Source organism: Chrysochloris asiatica, unplaced genomic scaffold, assembly GCF_000296735.1.
Source record: "Chrysochloris asiatica unplaced genomic scaffold, ChrAsi1.0 scaffold00067, whole genome shotgun sequence".
Taxonomy (NCBI): domain Eukaryota; kingdom Metazoa; phylum Chordata; class Mammalia; order Afrosoricida; family Chrysochloridae; genus Chrysochloris; species Chrysochloris asiatica.
In genome coordinates, this window is record NW_006408585.1 from 278,147 (window position 1) to 303,247 (window position 25,101).

Here is a 25,101-nt window from a genome sequence, read left to right on the forward strand (position 1 = left end):
GCCTTCCTAAATGAAGTCAAGACAACAAACAGAATTTAATCTTTTCTCGATGACTCAAGGTCACAATGACGAGGAAAGCATCAATTATAAAACTGTGCCAAGCTAGTCCTCCTAAATAAATTACCTCTGGCTCTTACCTGTTCTTCATGGTGTTCTGAGCTATACTTATTGCCATTTCTTGTTTGTACTGTCGTCATTTTTCTTCTCTGTGCTGGTCTTGTCACACTATTTGCTGTATTCGGGGCTTGGAAATAGGATCACAACTTATATGAAAGAGTTAAACAAGGCTAAGGGAGCTAATAGGTTGTTTTAGGTGCTGTCTAGGCGGTTCTGACTCATAGTGACCGTCTGCACAACAGAATGAAACACTGCCTGATCCTGTGCCATCCTCACACTTGTTACACTTGAGCTCATGGCTGCTGCCACTGTGCCAATCCATCTCGTTGGGGGTCTTCCTATTTTTTGCTGACCTGCCACCTTACCAAGTGTGAGGTCCTTTTCCAGGGACTGTTCCCTTCTGATAATATGTCCAAAGTGTAAGTGATAAAGTCTCGCCATCCTTGCGTTTTTTTCCCCCCATTTCCCTTTTTTATACTAAATAAAACCACACTTTGTGCTGAACAATAGAATTTAAAAGAATCAGATGTGCAATGATTTTAGGGCGAAAAATTTTTTTCCCACAAAATTTGGGGAAAAAATGTTTTATAAAATATATAAAAATTTATATCAATAGATAGTAAACATGTAACTATTAGGTCAGTACTTATTATTAATATAATGGAAGGAGTTAGACATCAACAACTCTTCTCTGTTTCATAAAAGAGTCTTTGGGTATTCAAAGTGGAGGGGATGGAGGATTAGACAGTGTTAGAGAAACATTAACCATCAAAACAATTTCATTTTCATTCTGATGTAAAGTTTACTGTGATTGATCACACTGAAACTAATGCCTACTTCCTGACATTCAGAGATTCAGGTAAAAGGCCATGTGGAGACTCCCACATGGGCACAGACTTCTCCTCACACCCTGTTCCATGTCAACAAATTCAGTGTGTCTCTCTATACAGAGATTTTTTATTTACTTCCAAAGTTGAAGAGTCTGATAAAACAGGGCACAGGTGGAGGATAGAGAGATGGCTTGGGGGAAAAGTTAGCAGTAGCAGAAACCTGACTGGAGAGAAAGTATTTAAGCCCAAAGACTTATCCTGGGGTGCTAATATAAAAGAGCACAAGTAAAGCCAGACTATTAATCCATTGGTTGGGTCATAGGAGGAACCTGGAAGAAAAGTAACTCTGTTCTTCCCAACTAGCCATGAACTGCAAAGACTCTATGGGGTCTTAAAGTGTAGGACCAAAATATATCCAAAAGGATACAGCAGTTTCCCAACTGGTACTTTAGCACCAGTACATGGTCACAGGGATACTGACTGGGATATTGATCCTCATCTTTAGCCACAAGCAGCCTCCATTGTTTTATCCCAGTGTACCATACAAGCATTACCATTTTCCCTAGTGAAACCAGCTGGGAAGGAGCCATGCTTGGTTTCATGATCTACTGTCACCATCAAAGTTCTTAATTTTTGAACGAGGGTCTCTACAAATGACGTAGCCAGTCCTGAGGACAGAACAAGAAAAAGGAGAAAAGGAAGAGAAAGGGCATCCAAGAGTCAAACAGAACTTCAGAACCAAATAGCAAGAGACAGTACTGAACTGGACTCCAGGAGGAGAAGGGCAACAGACTCAAATGGACAGAAGGTTGAAAAGATAGACTCAAAATAAAGCAAACACCTTTCACTGGACTGTAACCCACAAGGTTGGTGGTTCGAATCCAGCAGACGATTTTAGGAAACCTTATTCAGGTCTCTGTGAGTTGGAACCAACTCAACGGCACTTAATAAGTGACTCCAGAATAGAAGAGACTGGATAATCTGCTCCCATAAAGATTGTTACTGTTAGGTGCCACTGAGACGGTGCCTACTTACAGCGACCCTGTGTACAACAGAATGAAACACTGCCAGATCCTTTGCCAACCTCACAATTGTTGTTAAATTTGAGCCCACTGTTGCTACCATTGTGCCAGTTCATCTCATTGGGAGTCTTCCTCTTTTTCACTGACCCTCCACATTACCAAGCATGAGGTACTTTTCCAGGGACTGGTTCCTTCTGACAATATGTCTGAAGTATGAGAGACAAAGTCTCACTATCCTTGCTTCTAAGGAGCAGAATGTTCTGGCTGTATTTCTTTAAACACAATTTATTTGCTCTTCTGGCAGCCCATGGTACTTTCAATAGTCTTCTCCAACACCATAACTCAAATGCATCAATTCTTTTATGGTCTGCCTTATTCACTATTCAACTTTCACACACATGTGAGGCAAGTGAAAATACCATGACTTGGGTCAGGCAGTCCTCAAACTGATATCTTTGCTCCTAAACACTTTAAAGAGGTCTTATGCAATACATCAGTGCTAATATGATATAAAGAAAGTGCAGGAACTCGAGTCTTTGGGCTTTCCAACGCCTTGTTAATTGCATACAGCTAAGTCCAACTGCTCGATAGCCAAGTTCCGGGTAGGAGTTCAGGATAGGAGCGGTATTAGGGGATAGTAAATGAATTATATCCACACCCTACTGTCTAATTTGGGTCCAGTTTGCATGGAGGCAAATGCTCACAGCAGGCCCAGGAAGACTAGAAAAGTGCAAAGTTGCTCGTCCCACTTTAAGAGTGGCTGACAAGAAATGAATTTCTTAGAATCTTGTATCCTATACTGCAAAGCAGTGAATTGCCTGAGCTAGCTCTTTTAGTCATACAGAATTCATAGCTATCAAGTCAATTCTGGCTTATAGTGATCCCATGTTGTTGTTGTTAAGTGCTGTCGGTCGATTTCGACCCATAGCTTCCAAGGAGCAGCTGGTGAGCTTGAAACTTGGAGTTCACACAGCTTTGTAATCTGGTGCATTAACCCACAGCCTATACCAGGACGCCTACAAGACAACATAAAACTGTTCCCTAGGGTTTTCTAGACTGTAAATCTTTATGTACACAGACTCAGCTGGTGGGTTTGAGTCACTGACTTTGTGGTTAATAGTCCATGCTTAACCCACTATGCTCCTCATATAATACTTGCTAAAAAAAATATTAAATTATTATTTTATGTGTACTATACCTAGGAGGCTAAGGAGCTCTGGTAGCGTAGTGGTTACAAATCAGGCTGCGAACCTCAAGGTCAGCAGTTCGAAACTACCAGCTGCTCTGTGGGAGAAAGATGAGGCTTTCTGCTCCCATAAAGATTTACAGCCTCGGAAACCCTGTACAGGATCGATATGGGTCGGAACCGACTCGACGGCACTTAACAATAACAATAACATACCTAGGAGGCTAAGGAGTTCTGGTAGCGTAGTGGTTACAAATCAGACTGCAAACCGCAAGGTCAGCAGTTCGAAACTACCAGCTATTCTGTAGGAGAAAGATGAGGCTTTCTGTTTCTGTAAAGATTTACAGCCTCGGAAACCCTATACAGGGTCACTATGAGTTAGAACCATCTCCATGGCACATAACCACTACCACCATACCTAGGAAGCTAAATCTGATTTCACGTGATCACATTCTTTTTTTTTATCTTTTTTAAAGTTGTTCACTACACTTTGTTTTCTTTTGCCTCTTCCCTTTCTCCCTAATTATTCTTTAACCAACCCAGTTGTAATGGTTGAGGCTTACTGGTGGAGTAGAGTACCTGTTGGGCATTTATCAGCAGAGCTACAAGAGCTTTGTAACATTGCCTGAGCAGGGCAGAGGGCAAGAGGCACTGTGGCTGAAGGCCTGTGGCCTGTGGCGATGGCTGAAAAGGGGTGCTCCTCCTGAGCATTTCTGATCCTCAACTGTAACCTGTTAGCTTCCCTTATAAACCCCATAATCATGAGTTCTATGTGGACATTGCAATGGATTACTGAACCCATCAGAGAAGTAGAAAATACTATGGGGGAAGTCAATTTGGTATCAGAATTGATAAAGAAGGTTGGAGAGTGGAGGCATGTCTGCCTCAAAGGAACCGCCCTTATGTTGAGTTTGATTCTCCTTCTCCTTTGTAAAGTCAGCAGGTCAGATACACCTCTACATAGACACTTTCAGACAGGAACAGAACACTTGTGAAGAGCATGAAGATGCCTTTAAACCCTAAGACTTTCAACGCACAGTAGGATTTTACCTTTAAAAAAAAAACTCACACATATATAATAATTTACACCACCAAAGGGCCCATTCTGCAAGTCTGACTTCACTTTTTTGACAGGTATTTATTAGAATCCTGCTATGCAGCAGGTACTGGAGGGTGTAGCCATGAGCAGGACATAGACTGCATGAATATTAGTTACCTTTTCCTTTAAATAGATACTTGCCCATCTATTGCTCAAGAGCCTCTGACATGAGTCTGCAGGCGTACACACCGCGAGCCCACACACACACAGCCTGGGAAGTAAAGGCTAGATATAAAAGTTTAAGAGCGTCTTGTACCTACAGAGGAGTGCTGGTGTGGCTCTGTGGGCTAATGGTTCAGACTGCAAAGCCGTTTGAACTGCAAGGTCGGCGGTACAAGCTCACGAGCTGCTCCTTAGAAACCCTATGGGTCGGAACCGACTCAACGGCACTTCACGACGATGACAAGTACCTACAGAATCAATCTCTTTTTGGAATCATTATTACCACAGCAGAACGAACCTCACTTCTCTGCGTCCCACCCTTCAGTAATGATCAGAGCAGCTTCTATGACCCCCAAACTGTGTTTCCAAAAGGCTGCTAGTCACTGCTGCATCCAGGAGAGCCTTGTCTAGGTCCTGACCTCACGTCCAGTCTGCTCACCATGAAACAGAGTCCTTCAAAATGCATTCCTTGAGCTTAAATCAGAGCCCCCTTCCCGATGGTCAAGAAGAGAACTGTAACAAGCCCACCTCTCCCTTCTGCTAGCATCCCCTGCAAACCCAGCTCACTTACAGCTGGATTTGACTCCCACCACACCTTCATCCCCCAACTCCTGAAACAAATTCTTATTTGATTACTTGATCAAGCACAGATTACTCCAGCTCAAGCCCACCCTGCCCTGTTGATCACACCCTGCACTGTTCTCAACGCTCCACCAAGATAAGTCAAGCATAGCTCCTGCTCTCAGAGAACTTCTAATCAAAATAATAACACAGCAAAGACCAAGTCAGCAAGAATACCCAGAGAGACCCCCCAGCACCTCTAGATGGGCTTCCTTCTGATCACAGGCTAGTCTATGGTACCACTCGAAGCCATCCAAACCTTCTCATCACAAAAATGCTTAGGGCTGGTCAGGCCCTCTCTGCAACTTCCTCTGAGGCCAGATTACATCTGGCTTCATCCTCTTCTCCAGGCCACCAAGTGGCAGGCCCAGAAAGTTCCCTCAACACAGGGCCTGCCTGGCTGTCCTTTATGTGCAGCGGGGCCCTCAGAGGGAGTGGTCTAACAGATGACCATTTCCCTTAGCATTGCTCTCTACTACCCACCCCTCACTTCCTGCCAGGGCTGGGCCTCCAGGAAACCACTCACTATCACATTTGACCACAAAGTCTTAGACCAGGCTTCTTCCCCTGAGGACTGTGGTTCTAGCGAAAGGGGAAGAGCAGCACACATGGGCTGGACAAGAGAGTCCTGCAGAGCTGGGCAGTGGGCGTGGAGCCGGGGCCTGACTCTGAGCTCGCATTGTGCCTGTCTTTCTATATTTGTCTCTACACTCTGGTTCATGGTGAACGCTTATTGAAACTCTGAAGGGCTGCCTCAGAAGCCCCTAGCTCTAGCCACCATCTGCCCAGCTCCCTCCAGTCCCCTTACCTGAGAGAAGCCAGGTAAGGTGTGACTCCTGGAAGAAGGGGGAATTCCAGAGCAAGAAAGGTTATGTTGCCCAGAGGTCACCAATTACCAGGGAAGGAAGCTCATCCCTGGGTGTCATGACCCCCAAGCATCTGGAAAATGGGTAGAAAAGTCTCACAGATAGTAATCTCACTGAGGGTTTTTGCTAATTGGATTTCAGTTTTCACCACCTCCAAATTTCCTTACTACTCCCTCCATGAGGTGGGGCCAGGACATGGACAGCTAGGAATTGGGCTATAAATCTTAAGGTGGGCAGTTCGAAACTACCAGCTGTTGTGCGGGAGAAAGATGAGGTTTTCTGCTCCCGTATAGATTTACAGCCTCGGAAACCCTGTAGAGGGTCACTATGGGTCGGAACTGACTCCTCTGCACATAACAACAATACTTAAAACAATAGTGTGGTTGGCCCAGGATGGGGCAGTGTTTCGTTCTGTTGTGACTCGGTACTGACTCAATGGCACCTAACAACAGCAACAACAATACTTAAAATGGATTTTTAAAAATCTGTAGAGCCCTTCCTGGTGTAGTGCTGTATGATACGCACTGGACTGCTAACCTTGAAGTCAGCAGTTCAAACCCACCAGTCACTCCTCGGAAACCCTTCACAGATGTTTCTGAGGAGTGACTGGTGGGTTTGAACTGCTGTTGAATTGAAACCGACTCGAGAGGGCCCTTACAAGAACAACATGGCACCTACTGTTTTGAACTACCTCTGTAGAATCTGTCATGTGAAATAATTATAAAAGACCAAAATTTCTTGAACACATCTATCTATGGGTTCTGCAAGAATTAGAACACATGGCCTCACTGTTCATTCTGAGGCTGTGGGAGGTGTGATGATTAGAAGTTACTTCACTTTACAAGTGAGAAACACAAACTTGCAGGGCCTTCCACCACGTCAAAGGCTGCAGGGCTAGTACAGCTGGGATTTGAACTCAGGTGTGTCCAACTCCAAACCTGGTTCCTGAAGTCTCTGGCTGTGCCTCCAGAACCGAAGATGAGAGTTCAGCAGGAGAATCAAGGAGCCCTGGTAGCATGGTGGTAGAGTACATGGTTGGTTACTAACCAAAAGGTTGTCGCCACCTGTCACCAGGAGAAAGATCTAGAGATGTGCTCCTGTAAAGATTACAGCTAGAAAGCCTATGGAGCTGTTCTACTCTGTCCCGTGGGGTCACCATTGCTAAACAGCACCTTCCGCCCACCCCCAACAGTACCTTTTTTTTTTTTTTTTTAACTGTTTTATTGTGAATTATGTGATAGTTTACATGGGAGAACATTAGTTTTACATTCATTCTATCGTATATCATTTCATTGCCATAGTTACAATCCCCTCCGTGCATCGTCAATCAACCAAAGGGTATACTCTGCAAGCCTGCCCCCTGGTCATCAGCACATAGCCCCTCTCCCTCTCTGGGTCTGGAGTTCCCAGCCACTCCGTCTCTGCACATCATCATCTCTACCTCCATCTCTGGCATCCCTGTTTCTCTGGGTAGGGTTCCGCACTCTGCTCTTCTCCCTTGATGGTCCCAGGGACCTCTACTCCTAGCCTGCAAAGTCAATCACTCCCCTCCTTTTGCTACAAAATGTCTACCTTTACATTTCCAACCCTCACAATCAGTCCTGATAACAATTATTCACCTTTGTACCACAAGAAACCTATCCCCATCTCCTTTCATTAGCCCCGCCCAGATTGGATACTACTCAGTGGAGATTCTACCTTCCTCCACACCCTCTGGATCTAGGCTCCCTCTTGAAAGTTGTAAGCCAGTCACTTGTTGCCTCTGTAGTCCCCACATTTTGGGTAGCCAATAAATGTCCAAGTTGCCCATCCCTGTCTATCCTGTGTATCGAGGGGGTGGGAATGATCCTTACTGTAAAGACTTGTTCCCACTTTTGAGCTACTGCATCCATAGGTGTAGTTGACGTCAAGTTCATCAAATTGTATCCAATAACAGTACCTTTTTAACTAACAAAAAAAAACAAAACTACGAAACACACTGCCATTGAGTGGATTCCTCCTCATACAGCCCCTACTGACAGAGCAAATCTGCTCCACAGGGTTCCGTAACAGGGACCCACAGCATGGGAGCAAACAGAACCCTGAGAGTAGCTGGTGGCTTCTAATCACCAACCTTTTGGTTAGCAGCCCAATGCTTAACCAAAATAAAGGCCTTGATAAGGAAGCTGAAGAGGAGTCTGGGTAGCATAGTGGGTTACAGTTCGAATCGATCCGTTGCTCAGTAGGAGAAAGATGAGGCTTTCTGCTCCCGTAATGATTGGCAGCCTCGGAAACCCTATACAGGGTCACTATCAGTCGTAACCAACTCTACAGCACATAGCCACCACCACCAAGGAAGCTGAGGAGCTGCCACTGAGAGACATAGACTAGGCAGGTGTCTGTGTTGCGGGAACTGATTTTCAAGGAAGGGACATCAGGGAGTATGGAATGTATCTCCTTCAGGCATTTCCTTAAAAGTCTTCTTCAGGAAGTTTTTCCTGGTCGTCTCATGTAACCTGTCAATAATTCACATTTACCTTCCCTATTATGTTTTTCTGTTTCTCACTAGAATGTCAGTTTCCCTCACTAGAACAAACACCAGCTCCATGAGGACAAGCCTTGTCGCCTGTTTCGTGCACTGCTGTGTCCCACCGTCTATCACTCATATACAAACCACGTGCCTTCGAGTCGATTCTGAATCATGGTGACCCCATGTGTGGCAGAGTAGGACTGTGCTCCACAGGGTTTTCAATGGCTGACTTTTCAGAAATAGTTTGCCAGGCACTTCAGGGTTGATTCAAACATTCAATCTTTTGAATGTTAATCATGTTGGGGTACTAAGCAACTCTGCATTTATATATCCCATTTCCATCAAATTGGTTCTGATTTATAGCAAACCTATAAAGGAGCATTCCTATATGTTATTATGTGCCGTTGAGTCAGTTCTGACTCATAGCAACTCAGTATAGGGTTTCTGAGGAGTAGCTGGTGGGTTTTAATTGCTGATCTTTTGGTTAGCAGTCCAGTGCTTATCTTAAAGCACCACCCCAGGGCCCCAAAGACAGCCAGTTTTTGTCCTACAGAGTGGCTACTGGGTTTGAACTGCCGACCTCACAGTTCAGAGTCCAATTTTTATCACATTATGCTAAATAAATAATTGTTGAATCAATTAACCCGTTAAAATAGAACTAAGAGGTGTGTTAGGGTGATAAGGAGCTCTGGTAGTGTAGTGGTTACGAATCGGGCTGCTAATCTCACAGTCAGCAGTTCGAAACTACCAGCTGTTCCACGGGAGAAAGATGAGTCTTTCTGCTCCCATAAAGATTTATAGCCTTGGAAACCCTGTACAGGGTCACTATGAGTCAGAACCGACTCCATGACACATAACAACAAAAGGTGTGGGTGTAGGAAGAAAATGAAGATGATCATCCATTCAAGGAAAGAGATAAAAAAGTGTTAGAGAAACTGGCCAGGAGTGTGCTGGGAGCTCAAAGATGAACCTGATAAGAGACAGTGAGGTTCTGCCAGGTCCCCCAGGGGTTCCAGTATAGCCTTCCTGCTAGTTGTTGTTGTTAAGTGCCATCAAGTCAGTTCTGACTCATAGCAACACTGTATAGGGTTTCCAAGGAGCAGCTGGTGAGTTTGAACTGCCAACCTGTGGTTCAAACTAACCTTGCAGTCTAGCGCATTATCCTGCAGTGCCTGCTGGTAGTAGGAGCTTTACAGCTGCCAGGACCCAGCTGAGGGCTTCTGCCAGGGAGGAGGAGGAGTGCATCGGGCTTGTGGCCTGAAACAAAGGCCTATGGACATGCAACTGTCCAGAGAGGCAGCCCGGGATGAGGGGGGCAGGGTACAAATATGAGGAGCTGAAGACCTCCTTCACTGCAGCTGCAAAGGCAACACCCTCCTAACACCCAGAGTCCCCTCACCCCCCAAAACAATAGATGGCTTCACTTTCAGCCCTCTAACCAACTGGACCCTGCCTGGGCTTGTGGCAATTCCCTAGGCTTGAAACCAGAAGCCTCCTAAGGTTCTGAAGGGGGTTGGGGGCAAGTGGAATTCGCCTCTTTCCTCTCTGCCCAGGTTATCCCTCAGGCATGGCCTTTGGCCTCCTCTTGTATAAACACAGTGACCCAGGGCAAATGTTTACTCAGGAGCTGGGATATATTGCAGGCCAGGGGTGTAAACTTTCACCATTGGCTTCTGGTATCTACTGTGTCCTTTTTGCCTACATGGGCATACATAGTCAGCTGTAAAGACCTGAAGGGGCCTCTCCTAGCCAATATTTTGTGAAGGCCTCTTTTCACTTATGTGGTTTCTTTTGATTCTTGCCACACAGCCCCCATGGGAAAGAGCAGGAAAGTAACCCACTTTACTCATGTGAAAATTGAGTCCGAAATGATAGGCAGCTTGCCCAGGTCATACTGGAAAAGGCACGGATTAGACAGGGAGTAAGGAAATCAGACTTCAGGTCCTGGGTTGACCAATAGGGACCGGGCTCAAATCAACCTCATTTCCCTGGGCTTTGCTACCTTTGTACGTAAATAGAGTAGGCAGAGCTGAGAGGTTTCTTCTAGTCCAAGAGACTGCTATTTAGTAAAGCTGGGACTAAAACTCAGGCAAAACCTGTGCTAGGCTTCAAGTCCAATACTCTTTCCACTCTCCTTGATATGTCACTTCTGATAAAGGCCCTAAAAAGGGCTTCAAAGTAGCTTGTAAACAAGTTACCCCCTCTGCTCCTCAGATATGGATCCATCTCAGATTCACTGCCCCATCCCCAGAGCAAGATACCTTGGAAGCTAAGGGGTTGCCCAAATGTTTAGGGAGTGGGAGGCAGTAATGTACAAGGGAGTCAAGGAGCACCTACAGGGCAAATGGTTTGTGCCTGACTACTAACCTAAACGATGGTGGTTCAAACCTATCTAGCCACACTAGAAGAAAGGTGTGCCAATCTGCTTCTTTAAAGACTGAAATTATTGGCTGATATCCAGTCAGTCCCAGACAGTAAGAAAAGCCTATGGCGCGTTCTACTGATACGCAGGGAGTGGTCATAAGTCCAATCAACTCACTGACAAAGGGTTTGGGTTTTTGGTAGCTGGGGAAAAGGAGTCTTCATAGTCAGGAATTAGGGGCCAGCCCAGACAACAGGTGAAAGAAAGCAGTTCTTACATTCACATTCTTTTGCGTCTAACTCCCCAGATTTCCCATTGGGGAAAGGTCGGGTGGAGTCACTCGCCCCCCTTCCCCACCAGGGCACTCAGGACTCCTCTTCCAGCTCAGCAAAGGAGGGGCTGGAAAGGCATTTTCCCAAAGGCGGGGCGGGGCGGCTGGTGTGCTAAGAGGGAGCCCCCTCCCCCGCTCTGGGCTGTCATTACGCTCCTTGTTTATTATTTCTTGAGCAAGGGCCTTGCGCTTGAGCTGCAAGCAGAGGCACGGCTCCTGGAGCCCCGTCCCCAGCCCGGGGTTCCCAGTAGAGTAATTCAGTCTGGGACCTCCTATGAGCGCCAGAGCAGAGGACTGGCCCCCTCAGTCAACAGCGTGATCTCAGGGATGAAACTTTCCTCCAGCCCCTAACACTATCCTCCCCACCTCTCCAGCACCCCCACCATTACATTTCCTCCTACTCCTTGTTTTTTTTTTTGTTTTCAAAAATACCTCCCAAATTGTCAAAGTAGCTACGTACTCATACGTTGTTGTTGGGTGTCGAGTCGGTTCCGACCCATAGCGACCCTGTACAGGGTTTCCGAGGCTGTAAATCTTTACGGGAGCAGAAAGCCTCATCTTTCTCCAGCGGAGCAGCTGGTAGTTTCGAACTGCTGATCTTGTGGTTCGTAGCCCGATTCGTAACCACTACGCTACCAGAGCTCCTTACGTACTCTTATAGATTATTTGAAATTTTCAAACGTTCTCGCCTTCTGCTGACTTTCCAAACCCAAGGGCTGAAACAGGATGCAATAAACAAAATAATTTCAGAAGTGGGCGATACCGGAGCATAGAGTGGCACCCAGTAACCTCTGTGCTTTCTGCTCCCCGGCACCCCGTTTCCGGCACACACTCTAATCCCTACATGACGTGCTGAGGTTCCCAGGGGAGAACCCCTTAAGGCACCGTCTCGGAAAAGGTTGCTGTCCCTCCTGAGATTCCAGGACCAGAAAGCCCAGTCCTTCCCCAGGAGAGCCCACCCTGAGAGCCCCAAACTAGGCAGTCCGCACTGGGACAGGGAGTGAGTGCAGCCTCGCGGGCTTCCCGGGTTTCAAACTAAGCCTAGTAGCCACCCGGCGCACTCACTCCTTTTGTTTCCGGGGTGGGCAAAAGGGACTGAAAATGTCTGCTCTCACTCCCCTCCCGCGCTCCAGTCTTCTGCCAACACAGCCCGGGACCGTCTTCGGCCGCCCCAGGTCCTCACCACTCTGGAGGCTGGAGCTGGTGCCTCGCGAGGGCGGGAGCCTCAGCCAGGTCTCGAGGCACTGCCAAATCACCAAAAGCACAGCAGAGGGAAAGGGGGAAAGTCAGGGACACTCACCGAACGGTCGCCGCCCAGCGGAGTCCCGACACTCAAGGCGCGCTGAACTGTCCAGGTGCCGATGCAACGCGGGCGCGAGTTTGAAAGTCGCTCTCGGAAGAGGTTGAGGCTGGCCGCTGCTCCCGCCCACTGCCACCCCTTCCGCGGTCAGGGATACGGCCAGCTGCGAGCGCGGCCCCTGGGGACCCCCAACCCGCGCACAGCTTCCCAGCCTTTGGCAGGAAGTCGGGGCCAAGCGGAGCCGGCGCTGCAGCGGCGGGGAGGGACCGGCCAGGAATGTTTCCAGTGGGTGGAGACTGGGCCCCGCGGCTGGAATCCAGCAATTGGCGGCTCCGCGGGGGCCCGGGGAAAATTCTCCGCTCTGCGCGCTGGAGCGGGGGTAAAGGCTGAGGTGCAGCGGGGCCCGGGCCCAGCTAATGATTAACGCGCGCAGGTAAAGGAGAGCGCGAGCCTCTCCCGGCACCCTGAAGGCTCCGAGATACAAAGATGCACGTGGTGGGGCACACTGTGCCCCAGACCTGGCTACTCTGCCTCCCAAGAGAACTTGTACAGCTTCTCAGGGAGAGTCAGGCCCAGGAAGAAGGGCTTCTCAAGTGAGTCATTGGTGGCGATGGATTTGGGGGTCCTGCTCCTTCTCAGTCATAAAGGCAACGTTTCAGATTCGTCACGGAAACTCGGTCCCTGTGACCCTTCACAGATGTAAATCCAAACCTGGGAGAAAAAGTAGGGGAGGAGATGAGGAAGTTGATAACGTGGGAGAGCTCTCCACCACGAAACAGCTAAGTGAGAAAAACAAGTGCTGAAACTTGGGTGATTGGAAAACAAACAAAATCCTCTGTTTTTATATTTGTCTGCGATGATACAAGCAAGAAAAGGTCCACATCTGAAACTTGGGGGGTGGGACAGGGACAAGCGGTGGATATAGGCTGGATTTTGAGAAACAGCATAAACTTTCAAATTCGTAGTAATTAATCAGTAAAGTCCTAGGGGAAGATAATGTAGTCCCAGCACAAGCCAAGAGGATACAACGTTGGGGAATGAGTCCCACTGGTTAGGGGTTATCACAATTCCTTGAGAGGAGGAATGGGACACAGATTTTAGAACCACCGATGTCCTGGATATCCGGTTGTAGGTAGACAAGAGTGTACACCTACTCTTCGTTTATCAACACTATCATTACCCGACACTTCTCATTTATGACAATAGTAAAAAATCTACGATCCAGCTTTGTGCGTTAATGAGGTGGTGTTGTTGAGTACCATTGAGTCGGTCTTGACTCACAGTGACCCTGTATAGGGTTTCCAACGAACGGCGGTTGAATTTGAACCGCTGACCTTGTGGTTCAAACCGAGCTCGGCAATAATGGGGGTGCAGTGTCCTGTCCCTCAAGGAGGGTCTCCAGGCAGCTTTCAGACAGCACTGCTCCTCATCCTCTGCTGCAGGCTGGCCACGGCACCATCTGTCCAAATGCTTCAGGGCCAGCCTGCTCTGTGACCAGAGTCTTAGGGTGTCTGTGCAGGCAGCAGGCAGCCAGAAGACACCTGTTTTGAGGACACCTGTTTCGAGGACACCTGAGGCTCTGCTGCTGAAAACTACTGTGGCATGAAGCACTAGACTGCAAGGTCAGTTTCAACCACAAGGTCGGGGGTTCAAACTCACCAGTCGCTGCTGTACAGGGTTGCTATGAGTCAGAAGGCAATCTACTGCACTTAACAACAGCAAGGTGGGAGTGGAGCCCTGGAGGCCTCTATGAAGGAAGGTGAAGTGGCAGTAATACAGTGGACTCTATCCCCCTTGGTCTAAGCCCCATGACTGGATGGATCCCTGACAACCCTGAGCACATCAGCAAATAGCACATTTATTGCTATTACTTCTATTACGTCTATGATTATTGTGTACCTAAAAAGGCAGACAAAACAGAAAAAAAGAAGCCTCCATTTTCATATCATGACCTGAGTTTTGAAACCTAACCAGGTTGATAAGTGAGGAGTGGGTGTGGTGTAGTAAATGGAGTAAAGTAAAAGGTTTATACAGTTCTCCTTAATAACAAAACAAACAAGGAAAAAGAAAAAAAAAAAGTTACTCAAGGCTAATGCCAGCTCCAGGTGATTTACAGGGAGGAGAGGGACTGGCATGCAGAGGAAATGGCTTTCAGGTGACTTTGAAATGAAACAGGATCCCTGTCGGAGGGTGAGGCACAATTGGGTGGGGTGGGGTGGGGGGGAGTCCTGCACTTGACTCTGGGGAGGGAGGGCCAGAGGTGGGAAAAACTATAGGCACATGGAAATTAGAAATAAGGAGAAATCTAGCGCCGAAGACCAGACCGGAGATAAAACAGCCACTTCCTCAGCCGGCTCTGTGCTGGAGGAAGAGGTGAGAAGAGGCAGTCAGTCCATTCTTAGCTTCTGCCTTTTTTTGTTCCTGTTTTCTTCTCTGATCACCCAAATCCTACCAGTCCTGGGCCCCACTTCAAATTACAGCTCCAAAACAGCCCCCAGGCTTTAACTAAGCCACAACTGAGCTCACCTCTCACCCCTCAGCTAGAAAACCTGTCTGATTTAGAGACTGCTCACTGGTAGCTTAGTGGTTACGAATCAGGCTGCTAACCTCAAGATTGGCAGTTCGAAACTAACAGCGGTCCCGCGGGAGAAAGATGAGTTCTGCTCCTGTAAAGATTTACAGCCTTGGAAACCCTGTGCAGGGTCACTATGAGTCGGAACCTACTCTACGGTACTTAAAAACAACATCAACACCATGTGCAGGGATTGTGGTGTGGCATTGTATAATTAGCACGAGACTGAAAGGTCAGCGGTTCAAACCCACCAGCTTCTCAGAAACCTTATACAAGGCTGTTAGGTGTCAGACGGACTTTACGGCACTCAACATCACTACCACGTACAGGGACAATGTTATACGCGTCAGAAACATTGACCGTGTTGGCCTTCACAGTCAGCAAACAATGAAATGGTGGTTGTTAAATGCCATCCAGTCAGTTCTGACTCATAGCAACACTGTATAGGGTCTCTGAGGAGCCGCTGGTGGGTTTGAACTGCTGACTTTGCTGTTAGCAGTCCAGTGCTTATCCTATAGTACTACATCGGGACTCCTTTATTAGTGAGGTTTGTTGTACTGTGAAGTGGGTAACAACTCATACTGGCCCTGTAGGGTTTCCAAGGAGCAGCTGGTGGGTTTGAACTGCTAACCTTGTAGTTAGAAGTCAAGTGTTGATCCTACAGCACCACACTAGGAGTCCATATAGTGAGGTTGTTAAGTGCCGTTGAGTCAGTTCCAACTCATAGCAACCCTGTATAGATAGGTTTTCCAAGGAGTGGGTGGTGGGTTTGAACCACCAACCTTGAGGTTCAAACTGACCTTGCGGTCCAGCGCATTATCTTGCAGTGCCACACCAGGACTCCATATAGTGAGGTCATATGCTCGTTTTACACACAGGATACTGAGGATCAGAGGGAGCAAGCAACTTTGTGCCTGCCTGATACCAGCGGTTCACTGGTCGACCCAGGTCTCTGAAGCAACGTCAAACGTGACCAGGTCTCTCTGAGAGGTGGGCTCGCCAGGTGGATGTGTAAGGATGTGTAAGGTTGACCTCGTTCCTCCGGAGGAGTTGACGGGAACTGAGGGTCTGAGGCCCATGGACAAAATTACCCAGCCAGCAAAAGTAGAGCCAAACAAGAGCTGATGTTGGGCTGATGTTTAAGTGCTTTACTGTCTACTAGTCTAAGCCCTATACATAAGCAATTGCTGGTACAAGTAAGAAATTGAGGCAAGGTCACTTCATAGTGGGCTTTGTAACAGTGTTACCACACCTGTTCTACTTTCCTTATGACCCTGGTTAGGTTCAATTCAGCACATAATTATGCCTTGCATTGTTTCTAATGGTGTTCATGTATATAGCTTGTTTCCTAAAAACAGATGCCAATCTTTGTAAAAACAGCCATTATATAGGAAGTATACTGGGTTCAAATGAAACAATCCAGTTTGTGGATTTTCCCCCAGGTTCAGTTTATGCCTGGGTTTGGGATCTCTAGTTGCAGCATCTCCACAGCTCAATCTCTCTCCTTCCTCTCCCTACCAATTCCTGCTTCTGAGGCCTCACCCTGCTATTAAATCATTTATTACTATAATAATACCTTGTGCTTCAGTAACGCCTTTAATCCAAGATCTTAAAGTGTTCTAACAAATATAGATTAATTCATCATCACAGTACCCCACTGAGATGGGAAGATGGAGGTACTCTCCCCATGTTATGGGTGAGAAAACCAAGACAACACAGAGCTGAGAGATGACTCATATGGAAATCAGTGGTTTCATCTCCCAACCCTTCACCCCGCCCCCTCCCTACCATGGCTGCCAAAACTTGCCTCAACATTTCAAATCAGAGAGACAAAGGCCATTGAGTTTCCACAATAAAGGACATTTCCAAACTGTCGTTTCAGCTGATCTACTGTGGTAGACCTCCGAAGAGGGAGGGAATGTAAACACAGGGAACCCAGTTCAGAGAACAGAGCTCGATCTGGCTTGGGTAGAGGAATGAAGGCCCAAACAAGAGGAAATCCTGTTCAAAGGTGATTGGGTTGGAACCAACTGACAGCACGTAATGACAGGATGACTATAATAAAAACTACAGATAATAATAAATGTCTGCAAGGATTTGGAGCTCTGGTAGCGTAGTGGTTACAAATCGGGCTGTGACTACCAGCTGTTCCGCGGGAGAGATGAGGCTTTCTGCTCCCGTAAAGATTTACAGCCTCGGAAACCCTGTACAGGGTCGCTATGAGTCGGAACCAACTCCAAGGCACACAACAACAACAAGGATTTGGAGAAATCAGAACCCTCATACATTGCCAAAAGAACCAATAGATCTGTTTGGAAGAAGTGCAGCCAGAGTGCTCCTTGAAGGCCAGGATGGCTAAGCTTCGTCTCTCATACTTTGGACATATTGTCCTGAGGAAACAGTCGCTGAAGAAGGATGTCATGCTGGGTAAGGTGGAGGGTCAGAGAAAAAGAGGAAGACCCCTAACGAGATGGATTGGCCAGGTGGCATCATTGATGGACTCAAGTGTGGCAGGGGTAGTGAGGTTGGCCCAGGATCGGACCTTGTTTCGTTCTGCTGTGCATGGGGTCGCTATGAGTTGGTGCCACCTCGATGGCACCTGACAACAACAACAACAATACATTGCTGGTGGGAATGTAAATGGAGCCACTGCTTTGGAAGACAACCTGGTGGGTCCCCCAAAAGGTTAAACATAGTTGAACCATATGCTCCAGCAATTTTACTGCTATTTGTATACATACTCATGAATTTTATTCGGCCATACAAAAGTCATAGCCTACTGATAATTGGCTACAACATAGATGAATCTTAAACCATTATACTAAGTAAAAGAAGTCAGCCACGAAGGACCACATAGCATGATTCTATTTCTATGAAATCTCCAGAATGGGCAAATCTATAGAAAGAAAAAGTAGATTAGTGGAGTCCTAGTGTGCTGCTGTAAGATAAGCACTAGACTACTAACCACAAAATCAGCAGTTCAAACCCACCAGTCACCCCTCAGAGATCCTATACAGGTTTGTTATGAATGAGAAGCTGCTCAGCAGTACAGGACAACAATGGGCATAAACACAACAAAGATTTTGAAGATGGAGTAGAACTGAGAAATGTTTCATTCTGTTATCCATGAGGGTGTCTTGAGTTGGAACCTACACTATGGCAACTTGGCAACTTGCAATCACAACAGCAGAGCTGAGGACTGACAGCTGAAGGGTTTGGGATTTCTTTTCGTAATGAGGAAATGTTCTCGAAGGAATGGTGATGATGATTGCACAACCTTGAAGACATCAAAAAACCATTGAATGGTGCACTTCAAATGGGTGAAGTCTATGGCATGTGAAGTTTATCTTAATAAAGTTATTCATCACCATTATTGTAAAAGCTTAAGAAAAAGTTTCCATACTAAAAGAAACATTCTTTGATGGTTACCAGTGGTGGAGGGAGGGAAGTGTAACTCACTGGCTAGAGGGTAGACACATGTTAGCTTGGGTGACAGGAAGGACAATATACAAGAAAAGGGAGGTTGGCAGATGAGCAATGAAGATTGGGGGAGGCTTAGGGAGGTATGCATGGGCTAAATGGGATAGATGTGAATAGTGTTTCATATATAACCTTGGAGCAACAGTGTTCTATGAGTAGATACATGGAGTGAGACATAGGCTGAATGAGTAAAGGAGGGAGAAAAATGTTTATGCGTGTGGCTGTCTTGTGGATATTGGTTTCTCCTACTTACTATTGTAAATATTTATGTGTGATAGAAATGAATATTGGGAATTATAATTACAGAAAGTTTGTAAACCTGCCTTCAGTCTATAGCTCATTGAATTTGTTTAAAGGGGAAATAGAATTTGGCCAGGGAAATAGGCTTCTTGTAAAGCCTTTGTGGAGTATGGGGCCTTAGGCGGAATCCTGAGCCCTACCCAGAACTTTCTGAGTTGGGTCAGTCCCACTTGATAAGACGTGCAACCAACCCAGAACTGCTGGGAGAACAGAAGAGTCTTATTGAAATAAAGACCTGCAGCAAAAAAGCAAACTGGCTGTTTGAATATCAAGCAAGTTGTTTGCTTTGGAGGCATTGAGGAAAGAAAAATCAGCCCATCAGGGAAATCCCCCTTCTAGGACTGAAAGTCAAAGGGAACACATGAGCAGTCTAGTATGCTTGCTGGTGACCACATGTGTCTACTTGTGAGCGGGACTAGGGGAAATGCAGTAATGAAGACATGGGCTGGGTTTGGCCATGTTCTATTGGCACACATTGACCTAAAAAGAGAGAAGAGGAAGGGCTGTTTGGTCTTAAGTTTAGGAAGATGTGTGAATTCCTAAGCCCACGGGCACTGACCTAGCTAGCCCCTGGGGGCTAGGACTAAGAGTGAAGTGGCCACCTGGTCTGAAGTGCAGAGAGGCATTCATGAACTCCCAAACTTGCAGCTAGTACCCATTTGACCTAGCTTGGATGGCTTGTTGTTGTTGTTGTTGTTATGTGCCATCGAATCGGTTCCAACCCATAGCGACCCTGTACAGGGTTTCCGAGGGTGTAAATCTTTACGGGAGTAGAAAGCCTCATCTTTCTCCCGCGGACTGAGCTAATCAGAACCTCAGAAGCTGACCAAATAAAGATGTTTGATACTGTGAGTAAATACAAATTGCTACAATTTGACGAACTGAACTTTTGTTTATCGATACAGTTGCTCAAAATTCCAACCGAAATGGAAGAATTCATCATATCAAGGAACAAGCTTGTTTCCTTAGTGCAGTGGGTTGATTGTTATTGTTGTTAAGTGCCATCAAGTCGATTCCGACCCATAGCGACCCTGTATAGGGTTTCCAAGGAACAGCTGGTGAGCTTGAACCACCGACCTTGCAGTTCAAATGACTTTGTAGTCTGACGCATTAGCCCACAGCGCCACAAGGGCAAAACCCTTTTGGTTATAAATCGGGTTGCTAATCTCACGGTCAGCTGTTCGAAACTACCAGCATTTGCCCACAGTGCCACACCAGGACTCCAATGGGATTAATCACAATTAATCTTGCTAACAATTACTCACAGTTGAATCACAGAATCCTATCAGCACCATCCCCCATCCCTTTTTGCCCTATTGTTGTTGTTAAGAGCCTATAGGGGTGGGTGGGCCAGGTAATTTAGACATTGGCTATCAAAAATGGGTGGGGGAGTGTCCACAAAGGCATGAAGTGGCTGGCTTACAAGCTTTCATGAGTGTGCTTAGTTTCAGAATGAGGGGGTAAGGTAAGAATCCCCACTGAATAGTTTTCCTCTTTTCCAGATGGACTTGGTAAAAAGGGATAGGGGAGGATGCTGATAGGATTCTGTGATTCAATTGCGAGTATTTGTTAGCAGGAATAATTGTGATTGTCACAACTGGAATTGTAGAAGATGTATCATGGAAAGAGGGGACTAGTTAATCTGCCATTTCAGGAACAGACGATCCCAGGACCAGCAAGAAGGATGAGCATGAGTGGAGTGTGAGATCCCTACCTAGAAAACTGGCAACAGCAGAGCCAGTGTCAGAGGCAGAGGCATGGAGAGAGAGAGAGAGCAGCGGAGGCTCTAGGTCCATGAACTGAGGAAGGCCATGTGCCTGTGGAGGCTGCCTTACAGAATATGTCCTTAGGCCATTTAGATGAATATGTATTTTTTGTTTTGTATATGTACATGAAATATTTTTGCTCTTTTCATTTGTGTAATGTAAGATGCAAATTGGAAGCCACAGGGAGGAAGTAAAGTAACTATTGTTGCAGGGAGGTGATTGTAATCATTGAGATGAAACTAAGAATATAATTTGTTGACTATAAAGCTGATGATCTTGTCTGTAAACCTTCACTAATTTTATAAAGTAAAAAAAAAAAGGTATTAATAAAAAAATGGAGCCACCAACACCTGCTTCAGAATTACTTGGTCTTCTTATTTTCTGAATCCTGGGTGGTCAGGATCCACCTCATGGCATTTCACCAGATCACAGTGAAGTTTGAGAACTACTGTAACACAATATGGAAGAATGCAAGTGCATTATGAGACCCAGAACCCTGTGGCCTCCAGTCTGAAGCGAGAGTAAAAAGGAAGGTTTCTAACTAGCTCTGGGAGGGCAGTGGCTTCTGAAGAGAGCCTCCATCTCCAAAGTTCTTTATCAATAGCTTCTTTTCCCTCAGCCTGGACCTCTTACTATCAGAGGAAAATCTGACATCAGAAAGGAGAAGAGAGGCTAAGGGGGAAGGGAAAAGGAAGGCTTCTCCCTTCACTTCCGATGGTCAAGCAGTCTCTGCTGGAGAGTCCTTGAAGGAAATGAGCTGTTTGTTTGAGTTGGTGACTGCAATAGAAACATTTGCCAATCACTTGTGGTTTTTCAAGAAGCCCGAAGCGCGTGTGAACCATTTCTGAAGATCACTTCTGTACACCTTTCTTATCAGTAGATAAATGGGCAGTATTTACAACACCCAAGACCAAGGAGTTAGAACTAAGACATCAACCTTCGATTATGCGGGGGGGCTGGAGGGGTGTAGTTTAGACACAAGCATGTTGTTTCTTCTCTCTCTGATCTTTGGGCCATTTTTCTGTTTGTGTCTCCATCTCTGCATGGATAGAGATTTACTCTGCTTAATGTATAAACTAGTTGCCCTCCTATTAATTCCTTTTACCATATTTATTCAATCTGTATGCTGAGCAAATCATCTGAGAAGTTGGTTTATATGAAGAAGAATGTGGCCTCAGGATTGGAGGAAGACTCATTCACAACTTGCAATATGCAGATGATACAACCTTGTTTGCTAAAAGCAAAGCGAACTTAAAATTCTTATTGATGAATATCAAAGACTACATACAGCCTTCAGTATAGATTGCACCTCAGTGTGAAGAAAGAAAAAATTCTCACAACTGGACCAATAAATAACACCAAGATAAATGGAGAAAAGATAGAAGTTGTTAAAGACTTCATTTGGCTTGGATCCACAATCAACACTCATGGAAGCAGCAGTTAAGGCATCAAATGACTTATTGCATTAGACAAATCTGCTACACAAGACCTCTTAAAAGTTTTCCAGAGCAAAGCTATCAGTTTGAGGACTAAGGTGTGCCTGACCCAAACTATGGTATTTTCAATTACCTCATATGCATGTGAAAGTTGGACAATAAATAAGGAAGACCATAGAAGAACTGGTGCTTTTGAGGTATGGTGTTGCAGAAGAATAGTGAAAGTATCATAGACTTCCATAAGAACAAACAAATCTGTGTTGGAAGGAGAGGCTGGCTGTGTGCCGTGGAGTCGGTTCCAACTCACAGCGACCCTGCACAGGGTTTCCGAGGCTGTAAATCTTTACGGGAGCAGAAAGCCTCATCTTTCTCCCACGGAGCAGCTGGTAGTTTCAAACTGCTGACCTTGCAGTTCGCAGCCCGATTCGTAACAACTATGCTACCGGAGCTCCTTGTGGAAGGAGTACAACCAGAACACTCCTTAGAAGTCAGGATGTTGAGACTTTGTTTCTCATACTTCAGACATGTTATCAGGAGGGACCAGTCCCTAGAGAAGGACATCATCCTTGGTAAAGTTAAGGTCAGTGAAAGGAGGAAGACCCCCAACAAGATGGATTGGCACAGTGGTAACAAGCATAACAATTGTGAGGATGCGGCAGGACCAGGCAGTGCTTCATTCTGTTGTACATAGGGTCACTATGAGTATGAACCAACACAATGGCATCTAACAACAAAACAACATACTCCATCTTGTGTCTTTCCCTTCTGAGACTTTCTCACCCTCCTCTGAAACACATCAGACTCAAAATAAATACCCTACAATCCTTCCTAGTGTTCTCAAGATAAAAGGACCTCACTTTTAAGATCTCAAGATGTTGGAATAAATCAAGTCATTATAGTGTATTTAATCACTTGGAAGAATACACACCTTGATTCATGTGAAATGTTTAATCTTCAACACCTTGGTGACCAGCAGGGCAGGGCACACCAGCCAGGATAACCCTCAGAAAACAAATTAATGAAAGCTTAATTAGAAGGTAATTGCCCAGGTACTTGCAGATGGAGACAATTCTTCCCAACTATAATTTTGGTTGTTGATGTTTTTCTCTTACACAGGGCCTAGGATTTCCCAGCCCTCGCTTCTCTGTCTTATCCAAGGAAGACAGAGCAGCTGGGTCAATAGCAACAGAGACCAGACCTGATTCCTTCCCTTGGTTTCTATGCCAAACAATGCAGACAACATGAGTTGGGATAACCAGATTAAGACAACTGGGACCCATCCCACCTAGTTTTCTAAATCACCAGCAACTCTTCCAGGGGAAATGAGGAATTAACCTAAGGGTTGATGGGACAACTTTGTACTTTGACCTGAGCAATGGCCTAGCTCATAAACCCCACCCATTCAGCCCCATCTTATTCAAGACAGCCAGGCGCTGACATCAAAACCCCAAATCCCTTCTTTCATGGTTCTTTGTGGAAGCTGTCCTGTCGGCTTCCTTTTACACTCTCCTGGTGTGGTGCTGTGGGTTAATGCGCCAGACTGCAAAGCCGTTTGAACTGAAAGGTTAGTGGTTCAAGCTCACCAGCTGCTCCTCGGAAACCCTATACAGAGTCACTATGGGTCGGAATCGACTCGACAGCACTTAACAACAACTACAACCTAGACTTCATTTTGCTTGGATCCACCATCAACAGTCATGGTCAAGAAATCGAATGATGGATTGCATTAGGCAAATCTGCTATGCATGATATATTTAAAGTGTTCAAGAGCAAAGATGACAGTTTGAGGACTAAAGTGCGACTAACCCAAGCCATGGTATTTTCAGTAACCTCTGTGGGAGAAAGATGAGGCTTTCTGCTCCTGTAAATATGTGTAGCCTCAGAAACCCTGTGCAGGGTCACTATGAGTCAGAACCTACTACACGGTGCTTAACAACAACAACAGCATATGCATGTGAAAGTTGAACAGTGTATAAGGAAGACTGGAGAAGAATCAATGCATTTGAATTATAGCATTGGGGAAGAATATTAAAGGTACCTACCACAGGCTGCTAGAAGAACAAACACATCTGTATTGGAAGAAGTACAACTGTAATATTCCTTGGAAGCCAGGATGGCCAGACTTTGTCTCTCATACTTTGGATATATTGTCAGAAGGACCAGTTCCTAGAAAAAGATATCATGCTTGGTACAGTGAAAGGTCAGTGAAAAGGAGGAAGACCCCAATGAGATGGATTGGCACAGTGGCAGCAGCAAGAGGCTCAAGCTTAAAACCGATCGTGAGGATGGCACAGGAAAGAGTGGTGTTTTGTTCTTTTGCGCATAAGGTCACTATGAGTCAGAATCAACTTGATGGCACCTAACAACATCAACAAAACCTTCTCAATCTTAGATGATTTCCAATGTCTTTTCCAATCCTGAAAATCTTATATTCTACCATCTTTGGTGTTGCTGTTAAGTGCCGTTGAGTCAGTTCTGACTCATAGTGACCTTGCATAGGGTATCCAAGGAAAGGCTGGTGAGCTTGAACCATTGACCTTGCAGTTCAAACCAACCTTGCAGTCTAGTACATTAGCCTGCAGCGCCACACCAGGACCCTACCATCTAAGAAACCCCAAACTGATCTTCTAGCTATCACAATTCTCTATTCCCTTCACTCCCAATTTTATCTAGGAAGAAAAGCATGGCTGCATAGCTTCAGATTATATCTTCATCCCAGACCTGTGCTTGTCCTAGTAGGTAAACCTACTAGGAAATATGGAGCCAGTAATAGAATGAAGTGTGTCATAAATATTCTCATTCTATCTTACCAACCACCCTTTGAGGCAGGGAACAATTTTCATCTTACAGATGAGACCACTGAGGCTCAGAGTGGTTAAGTCAAAACCCAGGTCCCTCTTCATCTCAAACCTGTGCTCTTAATCACCATTCTGTCGCAAAAATACCTCATCTCAGTTCCTCAGGAGCCACTAGATAAGGAGAGGAGGTGGGAGCAACTTAAATTAAACCCAAGAAATGTTCCCGCCCCTACTCTGCCCAACCAAACCGGTTTGTGTTACCTTAAAACTCAACAGGGTAGAGGCAATGGCATGGAGAGACAGCAGTTGTGGGCTCTAGGCCCATGGACTGAGAAAGGCTTTGT

The 25,101-nt window shown here is 45.9% G+C and overlaps 1 pseudogene; it reads left to right on the forward strand.

Moving 5' to 3' along the window:
* The first annotated feature begins 14,685 nt into the window (after positions 1 to 14,685).
* The window catches only part of LOC102810742, a 37,976-nt pseudogene continuing 27,560 nt past the window's right edge, over positions 14,686 to 25,101 (forward strand).